The sequence below is a fragment of the Salvelinus alpinus genome, chromosome 32, assembly GCF_045679555.1.
Source record: "Salvelinus alpinus chromosome 32, SLU_Salpinus.1, whole genome shotgun sequence".
Taxonomy (NCBI): Eukaryota; Metazoa; Chordata; class Actinopteri; order Salmoniformes; family Salmonidae; genus Salvelinus; species Salvelinus alpinus.
In genome coordinates, this window is record NC_092117.1 from 7951380 (window position 1) to 7964549 (window position 13170).

At 42.9% G+C, this 13170-nt stretch overlaps 1 protein-coding gene across 1 annotated transcript in view; it reads left to right on the forward strand.

Annotated features, from left to right (window-relative positions):
• The window catches only part of dntt (deoxynucleotidyltransferase, terminal), a 151106-nt gene that overhangs the window by 61595 nt on the left and 76341 nt on the right, over window positions 1–13170 (forward strand). The gene's annotated exons all lie outside the window — the stretch shown is intronic.

The window sequence follows — 13170 nt, forward strand, 5'->3', positions numbered from 1 at the left end:
ATTCTATGAATAGGGAGGACCTGATCATAAATCAGCACTTCTAACCTGATACGCTTTTACAGGCCCCAGTCTCACATTCTGTTAAGGTAATGTCCCAGAGTAGGTTCTATATCCGATGCTCTAAAAGTAGCAGTTGACCCCCAGACAGTTGGCACTTTACAGTGATAAGCTGAGACCGTAGGTGAAGTAACACAATGAAAACCTAACAAGGGGGATTCATAATGCAAATCAATGAGTTGTAGTTATAAAGAGTAAACCTTGTCATGGGACACTCATCAATCAGCTTGGGAGAGAAGGCCCTCATTAACATAAAAACCAAAAACATTCCCTGACTTTCAATATGAGGATTATGATTTGTTTGTCACATCATTGATGCAACACAGCAACAGAGTGAAATGTGACAGAATATTCTATCCCTACTTCTTTGCTTGGGAATTGGTTTCAGCTGACTGGGGGATCTTTTTAAGTTGATTAGCCAGGTTTGGAAGTGTTTGGCAAGTGGCCATTTGGGGTTAAGAGATTAAATACATTACAGTGGAGACAGATGGGACTGGGACATAGAGAGGAAAGTGGCAGATCGAACCAGCGCCTATGGGGCGATATGTGGACCAGAGTCAGCGGCACTACCACTTGACCAGACTTACTTACTGATTTTATTGTCCCCATGGGGAAATGTTGTCGCGGTGTCATGTACACGTTTAAAGTGGCGTTTAAATACAAAACAAAATTGGCAATACATCTTTCATAACAGTTACATACCAATAAAACTTTTTTTTTTAAAGACTAGCAACAAAAAAAGACTCCAGCATGCTTCTATAGCTTGCAATAATTCAATTAAAATGGCTTTAATTGTAAAACAAATTGTCAGCGATGTACAGAAAATACTCTGTAATGTCAAAGTGGAAGATTTATTGACATTTTTTGGGTGATAAATAAAACACAAATGTATCTTGATTAGATAAGTATTTAACCCCCTGAGACAATACAAGTTAGAATCACCTTTGGCAGAGATCACAGCTGTGAGATGTCCTTAGTAAGACTCTAAGAGCATTGCACATCTGGATTGTACAATAGTTTCCCATTATTCTTTTAAAAACTCTTCAAGCTCTGTCAAGTTGGTTGGTGATCATTGCAAGATAGCCATTTTCATGTCTTGGCATAGACTTTCAAACTGTAACTAGGCCACTCAGGAACATTCAATGTTGTCTTGGTAAGCAACTCCGGTGTATATTTGGCCTTGTGTTTTAGGTAATTGTCTGTTGAAAGGTGAATTTGTCTCCCAGTGTCTGTTGGATCTGTAGGATTTTGCCTGTGCTTAGCTCTATTCCGTTTCTTTTTGTCCTAAGACACAAAATCTCAATTTATCCGTTTAAAATGCAGGCTGTAATACAACAACATCTTGAAAAAGTCAAAGGGTGTGAATACTTTCTGAGGGCACTGTATATGGTATTGTACAGTACATAGCTTATTTTTGGGATTCTACCATTGGCTTCGCGAAGTCATAATAAACCATTTTATTTTCTGTTCTACAGTAATATCCAGTTACTAAGCAGTAATGACAACCAAATCTCTCCCGTTGTGAAATCACAGCAAAATCAAGATGGTGTACAGTGAGATTACTGGCTGACATGGAACAGTTTCCTAATCTTAGAGGAGAGGGAGAGTCAACATTTCAGTGTGGGGGTAGACGTAGGTAGGAGCAGAAAGATGGAGGCCAGGATTAACTGTGTTTGTCAGACTGGTGGGGAAAAGCCACAAAGATCGATTCAGTTTTCACTGTCAACAGGGGAATGGATTATTTCATAACCTTATTGATGCATGTCACATATACAAAGTGGTGCAACCTTGTTGGGGGAATAATAGTTGAAATAAACAACTTCAAAGTGTCTCAACAGACTAAAGGGCATTTCAACAGGTAATTTGGGGATTCTATGGACACTTTGAGAATGTACACTTGAATTATCTTTATTTTATTTTTTACATTCTACCTTTTATCTTTTACCTCAGATTATTTTATATATGTGTCCATATTGTCGATGAGTGTCCAGTAGATGGACCACATGGTTCCGGATGTAATAGCCTAATGAAAAACAACAACAACAACATCTAATCGACAAGGATGTCATTTGAAAGTGAGGTGAGGCGAGGAGAGGACAGCCGAGTTGAGGAGATGCGAAGAGAAGACATTTGATTTGGGTAGAGGAGGGCCAGGCACGGGTCCTTGAACATCCATTAGGTGATATTCCCACTTATTGTAGAGTATTAGAGAGCTATTAGGTTGTACTTACGCGCCCTCTTTCTCAGTTGCTCTTGAGTAGTTTTTGTGAGAGAGAAACCTAGCACAGGGACTTCTTCTTAGCGAGAGTATAAAGTTCGGTAACACTTCATTTTAAGAGGTCCTTATTACAGTGTAACTACATGTGTAATTACAATAACAAGTATTGTAGTTAATTGTAATAACTCATAGTTACACTGTAATAACAATATGTAACTGATGGTAATTGCAGTCTGTAATTATAGAGGTGTAACAACAAATGCTTGTTACCAAGCTTGTTACAAATGGGCAGGTTACCACAAAATTCACAAATGTGTTTGTGTTTAGTTTCTTTCTTCTGTCACAAGATTGGACGGATACACTGGGTGTCTGGGATTACAAAGGTTGGAGGCTCACTGGGCTCTAATTACCTACCCGTGCGCACTCAAAATCTCTACTCAATGTTGTTGCTAGCACTTGCCCCCAAAAAGTGTACAAACTGGGTTAACTTGGTAGAGTTTACAATAAACCCACAAGTACACCACAGAGTACATGTAATATCTGCATAAGTAGAACATAATGACTAGGTGTTACACAGGATTTAGCTACATAAAATTAAGTGTGTCTTGAGGGGTACTTACTTGTAATTAATGTGTACTTATATAGTACATAACCCATCCTGACAAGCTGGTACTTATTTTTGTTAATTTGGTATTTTATTAGGATCCCCGATAGCTGATCCCCAACTATTCTTCCTGGGGTCCACATAAAACATGAAACTTGACATAATAGAGAACATTAATAGAGAAGACAGAACTACATATCTTTTTTAAAGGCACACGTAACATACAGTTGAAGTCGGAAGTTTACATACACCTTAGCCAAACACAATTAAACACAGTTTTTCACACTTCCTGACATTTAATCCTAGTAAAAATTCCCTGTCTTAGGTCAGTTAGGATCAACACTTTATATTAAGAATGTGAAATGTCAGAATAATAGTAGAGATAATTATTTATTTGAGCTTTTATTTCTTTCACCACATTCCCAGTGGGTCAGAAGTTTACATACACTCAATTAGTATTTGGTAGCATTTCCTTTAAATTGTTTATCTTGGGTCAAACGTTTCAGGTAGCCTTCCACAAGCTTCCCACCCTAAGTTGGGTGTATTTTGGCCCATTCCTCCTGACAGAGCTGCTGTAACTGAGTCTGGTTTATAGGCCTCCTTGCTCACACACGCTTTTTTCAGTTCTGCCCACAAATTTTCTATAGGATTGAGGTCAGGGCTTTGTGATGGCCACTCCAATACCTTGACTTTGTTGTCCTTAAGCCATTTTGCCACAACTTTGGAAGTATGCTTGGGGTCATTGTCCATTTGGAAGAGCCATTTGCGACCAAGCTTTAACTTCCTGACTGATGTCTTGAGATGTTGCTTCAATATATCCACATCATTTTCCTACCTCATGATGCCGTCTATTTTGTGAAGTGCAACAGTCCCTCCTACAGCAAAGCACCACCACAACATGATGCTGCCACCCCTGTGTTTCACGGTTGGGATGGTGTTCTTCTGCTTGCAAGCCTCCCCCTTTTTCCTCCAAACATAATGATGGCCAAACAGTTCTATTTTTGTTTCATCAGACCAGAAGAGATTTCTCCAAAAAGTACAGTCTTTGTCCCCATGTGCAGTCGCAACCCTGGCTTTTTTTATGGCGGTTTTGGAGCAGTGGCTTCTTCCTTGCTGAGCGGCCTTTCAGGTTATGTCGACATAGGACTTGTTTTACTATGGAAATAGATACTTTTGTACCTGTTTCCTCCAGCATCTTCACAGGATCCTTTGCTGTTGTTCTGGGATTGATTTGCACTTTTCACACCAATGTACGCGTCTCCTTCCTGAGCGGTATAAACACACCCATGGTGTTTATACTTGTGTACTATTGTTTGTACAGATGAACGTGGTACCTTCAAGCATTTAGAAATTGCTCCCAAGGATGAACCAGACTTGTGGAGGTCCAAAAAAAAATCTGAGGTCTTGGCTGATTTCTTTTAATTTTCCCATGATGTCAAGCAAAGAGGCACTGAGTTTGAAGGTAGGCCTTGAAATACATCCACAGGTACACCTCCAATTGACTCAAATCATGTCAATTAGCATATCAGAAGCTTCTAAAGCCATGACATCATTTTCTGGAATTTTCCAAGCTGTTTAAAGGCACAGTCAACTTAGTGTATGTAAACTTCTGACCCACTGGAATAGTGATACATTGAATTCTAAGTGAAATAATCTGCCTGTAAAAAATTGTTGGAAAATTTACTTGTGTCATGCACAAAGTAGATGTCCTAACCGACTTGCCAAAACTATAGTTTGTTAACAAGAAATGTGTGGAGTGGTTGAAAAACGAGTTTTAATGACTTCAACCTAAGTGTATGTAAACTTCCGACTTCAACTGTATCAATACATACACACAAACGATCTAGTTCAAATAGGGAAGAGGTGTTGTGCCGTGAGGTGTTGCTTTATCTGTTTTTTTAAATCAGGTTTGCTGCTTATTTGAGCAATATGAGATGGAACGAAGTACTATGTAATAATGGCTCTATATAATACTGTAAGCTTTCTTGAATTTGGGGACTGTGAAATGTCCCCTGGTGACATGTCTGGTGGGGTAAGTGTGTGTGTGTCAGAGCTATGTGTAAGTTGACTATGCAAACATTTTGGGATTTTAATGTTTCTTATAAAAGCAAGAAGTGATGCAGTCAGTCTCTCCTCAACTTTTAGCCAAGAGAGACTGGCATGCATAGTATTTATATCAGACCTCTGATTACAATGAGGAGCAAGACGTGCCTCTCAATTCTGGGCCAGCTGCAGTGTAACTAGTTCTTTCCTTGCAGCACTCGACAACACGACTGGATAATAATCAAGATAAGACAAAACTGACCTCTCCCCATCTTTACAACCATTGAATCTGTATGTTCTGACCATGACAGTTTATAATCTAAGGTAACACCAAGTAATTTAGTCTCCTCAACTTGTTCAACAGCCACACCATTAATTTCCAGTCTAGAACTTAGGGAATATTTGTACCAAATACAATGCTCTTAGCTGCCCTGCGATACACCATGTTTTTCATGTATAACAACATAGAAGCTGCCATTAAAGAAAACCCCTTCTAGTTCTATTAGATAAATTGCTCTGAATCCACAATATGGCAGAGGTTGCGAAGCCATAACACATACGTTTTTTCAACAAAAGGTTAAGGTCAATAATATCAAAGGCTGCACTGAAATCTAACAGTACAGCTCCCACAATCTTCTTGTTATCAATTTCTTTCAAACAATCATCAGATATTTGTGACAGTGCAGTACATGTTGAGTGCCCTTCTCTATAAGCATGCTTAAAGTCTGTTGTTATTGTCATGCCCTGACCATAGTAAGCGGTTTATTGTCTGTGTTGGTTGGGGCGTGATAGTGACTTGGGTGGGTCATCTAGGTGAATTTGTATGTCTATGGTGGCCTGATATGGTTCCCAATCAGAGGGAGCTGTTTATCGTTGTCTCTGATTGGGGATCATATTTAGGTAGCCATTTCCCCATGGTTATTTGTGGGATCTTGTCTACGGATAGTTGCCTGAGTGCACAACAGTAGCTTCACGTTTCGTTTGTGCTTGTTTGTTTTGTTTTGTTGAGATTCGGTTTATTAAAAATATGTGGAACTCTACTCACGCTATCGCCTTGGTCTATTCATTACGACGAGCATGACAGTTATTTTGTTTACAGAGAAATACCATTGCATTTGCTCAAACACCATTTTTTCCAACAGTTTGCTAAGAGCTGGCAGCAAGCTGATAGGTCTGCTGTTAGAATCAGTAAAGGCCGCTTTACCCCTCTTGGGTAGCGGAATGACTTTGGCTTCCCCCCAGGACTGAGGACAAAGACTTTCTTCTAGGCTCCGTAGAGAGTACCGGTACAGAGTCAATGTGCGGGGGCACCGGTTAGTCGAGGTAATTGAGGTAATATGTACATGTAGGTAGAGTTAAAGTGACTATACACAGATAATAATCAGAGAGTAGCACCAGTGTAAAAGAGGGGGGGCAATGAAAATAGTCTGCGTAGCCCTTTTATTAGATGTTCAGGAGTCTTATGGCTTGGGGACAAAAGCTGTTAAGAAGACTCTTGGACCTAGACTTGGCGCTCCGGTACCGCGTGCTGTGCGGTAGCAGAGAGAACAGTCTATGACTAAGGTGGCTGGAGTCTTTGACAATTTTTAGGGCCATCCTCTGACACCGCCTGGTATAGAAGTCCTGGATGGCAGGAAGCTTGGACCCAGTGATGTACTGGGTCGTACTCACTACTCTCTGTAGTGCCTTGCGGTCGGAGGCCGAGCAATTGCCATACCAGGCAGCGATGCAACCAGTCAGGATGCTCTCGATGGTGCAGCTGTAGAACTTTTTGAGGATCTGAGGAACCATGCCAAATCTTTTCAGTCTCCTGACGGGGAATAGGATTTGTCGTGCCCTCTTCAAGACTGTCTTGGTGTGTTTGGACCGTGGACACCAAGGAACGTGAAGCTCTCAACCTACTCCACTACAGCCCGTCGATGAGAATGGGGGCGTGCTCGGCCCTCATTTTCCTGTGGTCCACAATCATCTCCTTTGTCTTGATCACGTTGAGGGAGAAGTTGTTGTCCTGGCAGCACACGGCCAGGTCTCTGACCTCCTCCATATTGGCTGTCTCATCATTGTCAGTGATTAGGCCGACCAAGGGCCCCCCTTGTTGAGGATCAGCGTGGCGGATGTGTTGTTTCCAACCTTTACCACCTGTGGGCGGCCCGTCAGGAAGTCCAGGATCCAGTTGCAGAGGGAGGTGTTTAGTCCCAGGGTCCTTAGCTTAGTAATGAGCTTTGAGGGCACTATGGTGTTGAACGCTGTGCTGTAGTCAATAAACAGCATTCTCACATAGGTGTTCCTTTTTTCCAGGTGGGAAAGGGCAGTTTTGGAGTGCAATTGAGATTGCGTCATCTGTGGATCTGTTTGGGACGGTATACCAATTGGAGTGTGTCTAGGGTTTTCGGCATTAGGGTGTTGATGTGAGCCATGACCAACCTTTCAAAGCACTTCCCGGTTACCGACGCGGGTTCTACAGGGCGGTAATCATTTAGGCAGGTTACCATCGCTTTCTTGGGAAAAGGGACTATGCTGGTCTGTTTGAAACATGTTGGTATTACAGACTCCGCTAGGAAGAGGTAGAAAATGTCAGTGAAGACACTTGCCAGTTGGTCAGCGCATGCTCGGAGTACACGTCCTTGGTAATCTGTCTGGCCCTGCGGCCTTGTGAATGTTGACCTGTTTAAAGGTCTTACTCACATTGTCTACGGATAGCGTGATCACACAGTTGTCCAGAACAGCTGATGTTCACATTGCATGTTTCAGTGTTACTTGCCTCGAAGCGAGCATAAATGTAATTTAGCTCGTCTGGTAGGCTCGTGTCACTGGACAGCTCGTGGCTGTGCTTCCCTTTGTAGTCTGTAATAGTTTGTAACCCTGCCACATCCGTTGAGCGATGGAGCCGGTGTAGAAAGATTAAATCTTGGTCCTGTATTGATGCTTTGCCTGTTTGATGGTTCGTCGGAGGGCATAGCGACATTTCTTATAAGCTTCTGGGTTAGAGTCACACTTCTTGAAATTGGCAGCTCTACCCTTTAGCTCAGTGCGGATGTTGCCTGTAATCCATGGCTTCTGGTTGGGGTATGTATGTACAGTCACTGTGGGGACGATGTCATCGATGCACTTATTGATGAAGCTAGTGACTGATGTGGTGTGCTCCTCAATTCCATCAGAAGAATCCCTGAACATATTCCAGTCTGTGCTAGCAAAACAGTCCTGTATCTTAGCATCTGCGTCATCTGACCACTTTTGTATTGACCGAGTCACTGGTGCATCCTGCTTTAGTTTTTGTTTGTAAGCAGGAGTCAGGAGGATATAATTATGGTCAGATTTGCCAAATGGAGCGTGAGGGGGAGCTTTGTTCGCGTCTCTGTGTGTGGAGTAAAGGTGACCTACAGTTTGTTTCCTTCTGGTTGCACATTTAACATGCTGGTAGAAATGAGGTAAAACTAATTTAAGTTTCCCTGCATTAAAGTCCACAGCCACTAGGAACGCCACTTCTGGATGATTGCTTTCCTGTTTGCTTATTGCCGAATACAGCACATTGAGTGCGTTCTTAGTGCCAGCATCGGTTAGTGGTGGTAAATAGACAGTTACAAAGAATATAAAACTCTGGTTTTCTATAAGGAAATATTACAGTTTTTAAAACCCGTTGGTAGGATATACGTGCTCATAGCTCATCTGTTTTATTATCTAATGATTGTACATTGGCTAATAGGACCAATGGTAAAGGCAGATTACCCACTCGCTGTCGGATCCTTACAAGGCACCCAGACCTACGTCGCTGATATCTCTGTCTCTTTCTCCTGCGAATGACTGGGGTGAGGGCCTTGTCGGGTGTCTGGAGTAAATCCTTAGCTTACGATTCGTTAAAGAAAAAGTATTCTTACAGTACGGGGTGAGAAATCGCTGTCCTGATATCTAGAAGCTCTTTTCGGTCATAAAGAGACGGTGGCAGAAACATTATGTTCAAAATAAGTGACAAAAAACGCAAAAAAACACAATAGCACAATTGATAGGGACCGTAAAACGTCAGCCATCTCCTCCAGCGCCATTATCAACATTCTTAATATCATCAATCTTGGCATTTAAAACAGTTTTGTCTTCTTTTTGTTGAATTTAGTCACATCATTTCTCAATTTGCATTAAGTCAGCGAGTCAGATGTGCAGCCAGACTTATTAGCTACTTCTTTTGCCCCATCTCTTTCAACCATACAGTTTTTCAATACATTAATGACACTCAAATGTGTCCTACTACTCGTTATGATTTCCCTGTTAAAAGAGGTGTGCTTTCTGGTGTCCTTTGCAGAAGTGTGAATTGTTTACCGTGTGCGTTTGTTTCATCAGTGAGTTTTCGAGACTTAGTGTTTGTTGTTTTTCCAGTGTACTGTGATCCTGAGGCTACTGTTTATCAGTAAAGTATTTACGTTTATCCTTAACCACTGATTCCTCGTCTGGTCTCTTCTCTGCACCTGGGTCCCACCTCACCACGTCACAGCAGGCTTCTGCCAAAACATGGACCCAGCAGAGATCACCCAGATCAAGAATGTTGTAACCCACCATGGAGCACTGCTGGGGTGGCAGCAAGGACAACTCTCCCAAATATCAGAGACCCTCCGGAGACTTACCGACTCCCTCCAACCACAGTCCAACCTCATCCCAGGAGGAGCCAATGCCCAAGTCTAATCGCCCAGTGCTACAGGCGTCGCCATAGTTCCTCCAGGAATCCTGCCCTGGGAAGCCTAGATCCCAGCCCCCGAGCAGTATGACGGCCACCCGGGAGGATGCAAGGGGTTCCTCACTCAGTGTTCTCTGGTGTTCGAGCTACAGTCCTCCTTGTTTCACACCGATCGGACAATGATGGCCCACATCATCTCTTGACTCTCGGGCAGGGCGTGGGCAACAGCGGTGTGGGAACAGTAGCCACCATCCAGAGCTGCGACGAGTCTTCGACCACCCAGTTGGCAGACGAGAAGCGCCCAGCCAACTGTTCAACATCCACCAAGGGGCCTGGCCAGTGGCTGACTTCACCATTGAGTTCTGCACCCTCACCGCCGAGAGTGGATGGAATACGGAGGCCCTGGTCACCACTTTCCACCAGGGTTTGTCTAACTCCATCAAGGATGAACTGGCCTCTCGGGAACTGGGAGAGGACCTCGAGTCCATGATGGCGCTGGCAATCAGGATCAACAACCGCCTCCGAAACGCATGAGAAAGCGCCTTTTTGACACCATCCCAGTATCCTGGTTTCCTGAGCACCCAAAGTCCCCCGAACGCAGCATTGAGGGGCCCATGCAGCTGCGACGCATACATCTGAGCCCATAGGAGCGTGAAAGGCACATGTGTGAAGGCTGCTGCCTCTTCCTGCTGAGGTCTCGGCCATCTCCGAGCTACATGACCAGAGCTGACGGGAAATGCCAGGGCTCGCCAGGACAAGGGGAGACCCTGTTGAGCTGTGCAGTTACCCCCTGGCTACCAAGTCACCATTTGTCTCTACACTACCCGCAACCATCCACTGGGACAACCGTCAGCACCAGATTCAAGCCTTAGTGGACTCCAGGGCCACAGATTTCATTAATTTCATTAATCAATATTTCGCCAGAAAATTACAAATCTCCTGCTTGAAATGTCCCATCCCTCTGCAGATTCAAGCCCTCGATGGACGCCCCATTGGCTCCGGCCAGGTGGTATATCAGACCAAGCCCGAAAACCTCCTTATCCTAGGGTACCCCTGTCTAGGGCTACATAACCCACTATTCCTTCCCCACCAAAAGCCTTGCCATGTCCTTCTGCATCCATTGAAGACCAAGGCTTCTTTGCTCACCCTCCCGAATACTTCGACCTCCGGGAGGCCTTCAGTAAGAGGCAAGCTGCCACCCTTCCCCCCCATTGTCCATACGACTGTGCCATAGAACTCCTACCCAGCTCCACACCTCCCCGGGCCGTATATACTCCCTCTCGACCCCTTAAGCAGCAGTCATAGACAATTACATCCGGGAGTCGCTAGAGGCAGGTTTCATTCGCCACTCTACATCCCCAGCTGGTGCAGGCTTCTTCTTCATGGGTAAGAAGGATGGAGGCCTGTGTCCTTGTATCAATTTCAGAGGGCTGAACCGGATTACGATCTAGAATCATTACCCCCTACCCCTGATGTCCGCCGCCTTGGACTTGGCTCAAGGGGCCAAATTCTTCACCAAACTGGACCTCCGCAACACTTACAATCTGGTGAGAATCAGGGAGGGAGATGAGTGGAAAACTGCCTTTAAGAGAGGTTTAGCATTCTCTGTCGCTTTTGAGTAGTTTATGTGAAAGAGCAACCTAGAATAGGAACTTTTTCTGAGCAAGACTTCAAAGTTCTTATATGAAATACCCATGACTGCCAACTTGGGAGAGTGGAGGAGAAAGGTAGAGAGGCGAGTACAGGAGGGCAGGTCAGACGAGATAAAATAGCATATTCCTTAGTGTCACATGCATTTTGAGTTATACCTGTATACTCTCAGAAGAGAGGGTAGTTAGTACCAAGAATGGGTTCTTAATTTTGTCGCTGTAGGGGAACCCTTTTTTGGGCTGTGGAGAATATTTTTATTTCGTTTTTTTGAATAACCCTTTGTATAACTATTTGTATAGTTCTTCATTACATTGTTAGAACCAGAGGGTTCTTTATTACACTGTTGAAAATTTCCCGGCTACTGGTTGCAGTGAAAATATGGTAAATATTCAAAAAGCAGCTGTATTTTCAAAGTTGGATTAAGGTATTTTTGCTGTAAGGGTCCTTCTGTATTCTGATAACCTGGAAGTGTTCCTCACTTGGGATTTGAACTCACAACCTCTCAGTTGCTATTGACCTGAATTTCCTGTACACCCCCGAGTCTGTAGGTATAATGGAGATTTGTAAAAATATTAGAATATTGGGACAAAAGTTTCTGTCATTTGTCCCAATGGGGTTCCATTTAGAACTATCTCATGAAGAACCCTCTGGTTCCAGGTAGAACCAATAACAGGCTCTACAGTTATACTTATAGGATACTTCAGATGCGCTTATGGCACACACTGTTAGGTACTCACATGGTACAGGTCGTTATCTTTATTGGTAAATGTGCGCAAAATCTAATATATTGGGACATTTTTCTACCCAATATATTCAATATAAGGTACAATCATTACTGCACTCATTAGCATATTTGCAGGCATGGTCTAAAATATGTTGTATTTGTGCCAACCATTAGTGGAAGTGTTGTACGAGTTAAAATGGTTTCATCATTATATTGATAAAGGTTGAGCAACTCATTTGTCTACTTCCAGTTCTGCAATCTTTGTAATAGCTTGTAAATATGAAGAGCTGCACTGGACCTCAACAGGATCAGTGTCCCTGAAACAAGGACGGTTGTTGCTAACGTGCGCTAATGTGACTAGAATGACTTTGTAAAAACAGCCAACTGTCCGGGACATAGACATGTCTTATATGGGCAGAAAGCTTAAATTAACTGCAGTTTCCAATTTACAGTAGCTATTACATTGAAAAATTACCATGCTATTGTTTGAGGAGAGTGCACAACAACAAAACACTTTTATCACGGCAACTGGTTTGATACATTCACCGCTGAAGGTAAATACTGTACTTACATTCAGTAATCTTGCTCTGATTTGTCATCCTGAGGGTCCCCGAGATAAAATGTAGCATAGTTTTGTTTGATAAAATCCCATTTTTATATTAAAATGTAGGAACTGGGTTCTACAGTTTGAACCTCTTCCACAAACTTCAAAGTGTTTCCTTTCAAATGGTATCAAGAACATGCATATCCTTGCTTCAGGTCCTGAGCTACAGGCAGTTAGATTTGGGTATATCAGTTTAGGCGGAAATTGGAAAAAAGGGTACGATCCTTAAGCGGTTGAGGTTAATGTGCATTTTCCGATTAACTTAATGGCAGTTAAGGAAGTTTGTGTTTATTTTTGAATAATTTACTATGAGTTTGCAGCAAGTACACTACCTTCAGAAAGTATTCAATAAATCATCAATCAAATGTATTTATTTATAAGCCCTTTTTACATCAGCAGATCTCACAAAGTGCTTATACGTAAACCCAGCCTAAAGCCTCAAACAACAAGCAATGCAGATGTAGAAGCATGGTGGCTAGGAAAAACTCCCTATAAAAGGCAGGAACCAAGGAAGAAATCTAGAGAGGAACCATGCCACGAGGGGTGGCCAATCCTCTTCTGGCTGTGCCGGTTGGAGATTATAAGAGTACATGGCCATTAAGGCCAG